The sequence below is a fragment of the Thermobia domestica genome, chromosome 11, assembly GCF_964235325.1.
Source record: "Thermobia domestica chromosome 11, izTheDome1.hap1.1, whole genome shotgun sequence".
Classification (NCBI taxonomy): Eukaryota; Metazoa; Arthropoda; class Insecta; order Zygentoma; family Lepismatidae; genus Thermobia; species Thermobia domestica.
Window position 1 is genome coordinate 214,964,185 of NC_137464.1, and position 7,944 is coordinate 214,972,128.

At 36.5% G+C, this 7,944-nt stretch overlaps 1 protein-coding gene across 1 annotated transcript in view; it reads right to left on the minus strand.

Annotated features, from left to right (window-relative positions):
- glob1 (globin 1) overlaps positions 1-2,446 on the minus strand; it is a 75,686-nt gene extending 73,240 nt beyond the window's left edge. Inside the window, exon 1 of the mRNA XM_081731605.1 lies at positions 2,137-2,446. The gene's annotated coding sequence lies outside the window, so the exon portion shown is untranslated. The remainder of the gene's footprint in view (positions 1-2,136) is intronic.
- Positions 2,447-7,944: the final 5,498 nt, after the last annotated feature.

Genomic DNA, 7,944 nt, shown 5'->3' on the forward strand with positions numbered 1-7,944 from the left:
GCCACGTTTATTTTGTACACATCCACGTCTATCCCCTGTCACCTGATCGCGCTGTAGTTTGTCTGCTTAGCCATAGCCACACCCCTTTACCACTTGGCAACGCCGCGCCAGAGCTTGCGTTTTATTCGTTTAGCTGGAATGCCAAGATGTTTGTCTCAGGCTTTAGTTCCAAAAGTAAGTTCTCGAAAGAGTTGTGGACGCATTGTTCGCTGATTTTCATTTAATTATCACTTTACCGTCCTTTTCAGCAGCGAGGCTATATGAGAGTGGACTTACAGCTTAACGTGAGATCCGAACTACATGGTCTCCCTCTGCGAATTGAGCCAAGGTCTCCCACGCCAAAGCCAAGTACGCTAACCACTTAGCCACAAGGGAGCTCGGGAAGCTGTTCATGCGGCTATTTGTAACACTGTTGTATTTATTGCTTCTCCTACTCCCAAACAAGCCTTCGCGCACCTCACTGGCAGTCAATTAAGCACATATTGCGCTAGATCTAGAGTTTTTAACATGCAGTTAGCTCTAAGTTTTATCATTTAGTTCCATAACGTAAATCTAGAGTTTTCATAATTCATCTGGCTGGAAATCTAGCGGAAAATATATAGATATAATTTTATATATATAGGGCTACATTAGAAAGTTGTCAGTAACATGTATGTTGATAAAAGGTAAACATTTTGGCAGCACTGAATTGTGCTGCAAGATAAAGACAATGCATTTCTACCTTTGTTCACACATCTTTTTCATTTCCTTCTCTTAATCCCCCTGCATCAGTTTCACAATTGAATTTCAGTAGTAGGATGTTATGTATGAATATCACTGAGAGGTTGTCAGATAAATCGGCACAAGCCTGTGTAAAAATGTGTACCTTATCTGCAAGTTTATTTGTCTGATTTTATTTTATTTATTTATGTTTTGTCTCATTTTTCGGACTCTATGAATGAAAGAATTGGTCATGAGGCTATTGAGCCATTGCTTCGTACCTGTTAATTTGTCGTCAGAAATTAGGAATCACATTGTTTCATGTATGCTGTTTGGTAGCATATTGTTTCGAAATTGGTGCAGATTTACTAGTTCTCATTGATTTTTTAAATCATTATTTTTCTATTCAACGTTTTAGAGGCCGTTTAGCCGACGTAGGGCATTGCAAATATTGATATTGCGTTAGGCAGCCAATAGAAGACCTACGTATTGTGGGTTGACGAACATTGCAGGCGTTTTGCTTTCATTTGAAAGTCAAAACTTGTTATATACTGGCTGACAACTCCAAAGGGGTCTATAGAGCCATAATGTGTCTTACTTGTATATGGATTTTAACAAGAAAAATATTGCATTTGACACCATCTATCGCTTCTCCAAGTTTGCCATAAACTTACTTACTATTAAAATGATATAATTAAACAGATATACATTAAAATGCTGCGTTTATGTATTTATCTTCAGCAATTCACTCTCTTTGAGACTCATCTCATCCTTCATTTGTGTCTGTAAAGGGACATACACAGATATACCAATGAAATCGGAGGGAGATTCATGCCCATATTAGAGAATGATGAGCTGTGTAGATAACGCAGGTTCAGGTAATAATAATAATAATAATAATAATAATAATAATAATAATAATAATAATAATAATAATAATAATAATATAAACCTTACTGAGTAAAAAGCTGTATTGTCCATGATATGTATACGTAAAGCGGACTTATTACATGGTTAGTAATAGCTACGCTATACAGACCAAAAATTCATTCATGGGACATCTAAACCAATCTTTAGCGTTGAGGAGAAAAACAGAAACATGAAACATAATACGAAAATAAATTATGGTCATATATGAAAAAGCATGAGTTATTAAATTCCATTAATTCAATTTCTTCTCGTATGTACTTTTTTTCTTTTTTTTTAAAAAAAAAAAGCACATGGAAATAGTGAAAAACAGGAAATATGCACTTGACCTTGATATTTTACTGTAAACATATACATATATATATATATAAAGCAACAAACCTAAGCATGACTTGCAAACGTCTTTAAAAGTTGACGTCCTTGCAGTCGTTACTTTTTAACGAGGAGTGTTTGGATTTAACACTAGATTATTGTCTAATTCATTCTTTCTCCTCAGATTTTGACACTAACCTGGGAAACTCAGCGAGAAGAGAAATCTTCTTTCCTTACAGATGTCGTTGCTGCGTGAGACAGTCTATACACGCACTCGGCCGGAAGACAATCTTCTATGTATTCATTGAAAGTTATGTTGTCCTTCTGCAGCGAACAATTTTTTAGCTGGCCATAATAAGAGTCTTTAAGGCAAGGTTACTAGAAGTCTTTAGGTTCTCAAAAGCAGAAGCAGTGCAGAGGGACGAGAGAGAGGAGGAGGAAAAGCTCTTTCCCATACCAAGATTACAAGCAGTGTTTCCAGCTAATAAATGTTTATTCTGTTTGACAATTAAAACTACGCAATTAGAGATCTTTGATAATAGTGTCCGAGTAATAGGAAAGATGGAATGATATTCCTCCTCAGAGGTAGTGATACCCCTTGCTTCTGTCCAGTGGCGATGCTAAATGGGGGCCAGAGGTCAAACGTCTCCAGACATGTTGTAATGAAGGTCAAGTAACCTTAGATTATCTTTCAGTATACAAAATATAGATTCCCCACAAAAAAAAAAAAAAAAAAAAAACTGTGGGTGTTCCCCCAAGTAATTAAAGCTGCGTCGTTACTGATTCTGCCTTGGCTTATTTAAATATCTTGCTCAAAAGTGAGTTCTAAACAGCTCCATATCTAGGGGAAGTCAATTTTCCTACAACTCCCGCCGCTGAAACTTCCAGTTGCTTATTTCGATAAATACATGATCAAAAAAATAAATAAATAAATAAAAATAAAAAATAAAAAATAAAAAAATAAGAAGCCATGAAATTCTTACAGCTTATTTCGATTAAAGCAAAAAAAAAAATGTTGTGGGACCAATAACTAATTTTTTAATATTAGTTTTCCGACTCATTATAGTGGAGTCACGCTAATTCGAACTAATTGGGACTGAACCCTGTTCGAATTACGTGATTGTTCAGATTAGCCGGAATAACAGTAAAATCGCGGTTTGAAGCGGATGAATGGGTCTACTGTGTTATAATACATAGCGTATAGTATTTCAAAAGACGTTTTCTGACTACAGTATATCTAGAATAACAGTGCATGTAGACAACAGTACAGTATATGTAGGTTACCTAGAACAACAGGCTACTGTTACATCTGTCGATATAATGTTTATGAGACGATGGCGAAACTACGCGTCGTCCAATACACTCTCTTCACTGCGACAAAAGACAATAACTGAGTTCATGTCTTGTAACAAATAATACTAGTACGGTACTATGGTACTATGGTAGGTACTAGTACAATACTAGTATTGTACACTACCAATATTGTACGTTCAGTTTTATGTTGCAGTACAGTATTTGTTCTACTCCATTACTATATTTCACTCATAGTAAACCTATAAGTTTCAATATTGTACAGTATTATCTGTCAGGAAAGTAAATGTACACCTATTTTTCGAGTCTGGCATTCCTGCGCTCCATCCGTGGAGAGTATGAGAATTAAATCAATCAAATGTTTACTGTGGGGCAAAAAGAAAAGTTTAATCTGAATAAGACATTGTAGAGGAGCACAAGCTGTGAATACGAATAGTGCATAGTGTAAATAAAGGATGACACCGAAAGAGAAAGCCAGAAACAGCTGTTAAACTTAGAAAAAAGAGTAAAAATTGTCGAAGTGGGAACATAAAACTCAAATACAATAAATACGAGGACAACTAAACAATCACCACGCCATGATCTTGGTGTAGTGGTTAAGGTGCTGGCTTACAAATGAAAAGAACGCGAGTTCGAATCCCAGTCAGAGACGTTTTTTAAAAAATTGTTAATAATACATACAGCTCATGAGAGATGGTAAAAGAGGTCGTATTTAGTCTTTCGTAGCAATTATTATTGGTAATGTTTAGTACTGATAATACTTTTTGTCTTTGCGTATTGCTTTTATTCTCTTCTTAATTTTGAAAGAGAAGAATATCCGAACAAATGCCACCAAAATTCCTCATATTTTGAATGTAAACGCCATTTGCAATTAGTGAAGAATAAAAATTGAACGTTCCGATGTAGCTGCAAAAAGTAAAAAGAAAAACATGGAAGTGGAGTGTTCGAATCCATACTCATGGTTATTAAAAATACAATTTCTACATGATTTACACCTCCCGACAACGTTTCTACGTTAGCAATTAAGAGGTTTGTGTTTAGGTTAGGCTGGTCAATACGTTTTGCAAAGGGGCCCGGTTTAGCTCTGACGCACCACAGGTGCGAGCAGGGGGAAAACATCTTTTCTCTCTCCCTCTGTGTGTCTATTTATCTATCTATCTGTATATATATATAACGCTATTTGTGAATGCCATAACCACCCTAATTTTCAGCGGATTGAGACGAAACTTGGCACAAACATTAATTGTTGAAATATCTTGATGAGTTCGTTAACCAGAATAATCAGATGAAAATGTTCAAAATGGCGGCCCTTCAAACTCTTAAAAACTTCCAAGGGAACCAAATTTCGCCCATAAATAGTATTCAGAAAGTTTGAATAACTTTTCCCTTTTACTGAGATATTTGTGTGCAGGGACTTATTGAAATATTGGACCCGATTAATCGCATAAAGAAGGTTCACGCTCTTTCGCTACGGTCAGGCTTTTTTTTTTTTTTTTTTGCAGGAGGGAGTTATTTTCGTATCGGAACAAGATGATTGTTAGTGATGATATGAAATTACACATTGAAAGTGAAGTAACTTGTGAAACGTGTTATTTGAAAGAATAATATAATAAATGTGCTTTCCCCTAACACAGAGGACTGTAAATCATGCACTTCGAAATCTTTGAGTTTTACGTCCCACGATTATGCCGGTTAGGCTAAAGGAGACGGTGATGATGAGTGATGAATGAAATGGTGGAATGAAGAAAGTGGGAGGAAACGGGAGAACCCCGAGAAAACCCACGCACACGGTGTTTGTCCACCACAAAGTTCACTTGGCGGGGGCTGGGATCGAACCCGGGACCCCATGCACCAGAGGTGAACGCTCTACCACTGAGCCACCGCGGCCCCGCATCATGCATTTCGAGTTCGGGAGCGTGAATGGCGAGGAGTGTTATTTGATTTGCTTTTTAGTAACACATTGCATTGCAAATAAAGGTAGGCAATATTAGTGGTAAGTAAAATATTATTATTATTATTATTATTATTATTATTATTATTATTATTATTATTATTAATAATAATAATAATAATAATAATAATAATAATAGGTGTCGTTTGTGGCAAGGCAATATCTTCCTCAATTCTTCTTCAAACGTAATAATTGTAACGCCATATCTCCCTTACAAACAAAATATTGGCAATTTATATCGAGAGAACGGGAAATTGTAGTGATGGGAGCAACGTTGGACAGTATGCACTCATAGTAATCAGAAAAATAAGCGATTTCAATGCAAAATGAACGAAGAGTCATTGTCATGGGTAGTTATGGAGCCACGGCAGAGCCCTCTTTAGGCAAAATGTCGATAACTTATATCGAGAGAACAGGAAGAGATAGTGAGATGGGACCAACGTTCTGCCGTGTCATGACAAAACGCTGTAACTTTGGCGGAGCAGTTTTGCGAAAATGAGCCGTAAAGTTTTCATCCGAAAATGTGATCTGTATCGTGTAGAACAAGTGTAACTGGGCAATAATGGTCAACCAATCAATTTTCACCAAATTTAATCACACAGCATGCATTTACGTAATATTACATGTAATCACGTGTTTCCAAAGTCAAGATACACTGGTTCTACACGATACAGATCACATTTTCAGATGAAAACTTTACGGCTCTTTTTCGCAAAACTGCTCCGCCAAAGTTACAGCGTTTTGTCACAACACGGCAGCGTTGGACACTGTGGACCCATAAGGCGCATCGAAATTAGTGCAGCCAGTCAGCCTTAATTATTTCCACATAATAATATAAAATTATATTGTCGAAATACACACACGAGTTAGCTAGTAATATTTGATATTATTATTATTATTAGTATTATCGACAGCGTCTTTACATTACGTGTGCATGTTTGACATGAAGCCAAAGAGAAAATCCATCATTCGTAGAAAGAATAATAATAGTCAGTTACTTTAACTGTGAACGACAGCGAAAAATACGAAAACAGTGATTAGCTGTAGCGAAAAGAAACAATACTTTCTCTCAAATGGATAAAAAACAAAGCCGAGATAGATTCGAACTCGCATGGACGGCGTGAAAAGTCAGTGCTTTGTCCACTTTTTTTTAACTGACTCGCCGAACGTGTTTCAGTAACTTACTTATTGCTAATTTTACTTGCTTCACTCGTTTAACTTGCTTTTGCTAATAACTTATAACGACAGAGACACGAACACAGAAACATAAGGAACAGTTAAAAATCATAGATGCTCTCCCGCCGGGAATCGAACCCGGGACACCAGACACCAAAGTCGCATCTACTAGCCACTAGACCAGAGGGGAGGGCACTGCTTACTCTCTGTATCGTTAGGGATTACGACCACTGTATTGCCAGCTATCACTTCTGTGGGTTGTATACTATGATCACATGTTTCTTCTTTGCTGGAAGAGTTAAACCTACATTCTATGTAATACATGAGGTATTTAGACCTACATGCTCTTCATATAATGTAATAAAAGAGTCATATTGGGAATAAGAAAAAGAATATTCCTTGGACAAAACGGAAACTATTGGCATCAGAAATATTTATCTACGAGGCATGCGCAGAAACATAATTCAGAATAGTTACTGTTTAGTTCAGTAAACGAAGAAAGGGGTATAAAAAAGCAAATATGTCGCGTCAACGAGATCGACCGGAGTTGACAGAGGCGGAAGCAGATGTGTAGTAATACAACAACTTGGTTAAATTGATAATTGGTTCTTTATTCTGTAGTAGATCGTATCACAACTTTACGGGAGAGCAGAGAAAGACTTATTAACGCTGTCATATAGTAAGTTTTAGTAACACGATCATATAGACACAAATGGATGTAACTGTGAGTACTACAACTTGGATTTAACGAAAGCCGTTTAGATATTCAGTGGTTTGCAGGGTTGTATAAGACACAAAAAGATAAGACACAATACAATTCTTCATACCTCAGCTTCCAGTAACTAGATACATGCAATTTCTGGTTAGATACTGAAACTGCTGTCGGATTTTAATACATGACGTATTGCAGGATACAAAATGCTTTGCATTACTTGTTTGTTTGTAGACAGCTACTAGCTTAGTGTTCTGAAAGGTTGTGTATAAACTAAGGATAGCCAATTCCGGAATTATTACTTTCCGGACCCCCGAAGGTAAAACCGGACAAATTCCGGAATTCTGAAAATTCCCATTTTGGAATAATTCCGGAATTCGGAAAAATCCGGAATTTAGAAACTTCTGATTTCGTTAACATTTCGGAATGCGGAGCAATCCGGATTTCTTCGAAATCCGGAGTTTTTCTCAATTCCGGAATTTTCTAAATTCCGGATTCTTCCCGAGTTCCGGAATTTTTCTGAATTAGGGAGTTTAACTGAATTCCATAATTTTCCGAAATCCGGAAAGTGAAAGTTCCACTTCCAAAAAATGAATTTATTTTCGTTAATATGAATCGTGGCGGAAATAAGTCTTTGAACAGGTAATGGCGACTGCTTTGAAAGAAATGGGGTGTATGAGAATTCTTTTGTAGTTTCGTGTGGAGAAAAAACAAACTTGTGAACCAACGGTTTAAGAAAAACTGAAGTTATTAATGTAAACTTTCCGACTTCATAAAAGAAATACGAAAGACATTATGAATCGAAGAAATATAACATACAAGTTTGCAAGCGGATACAAAGAAACCTAACGTAACC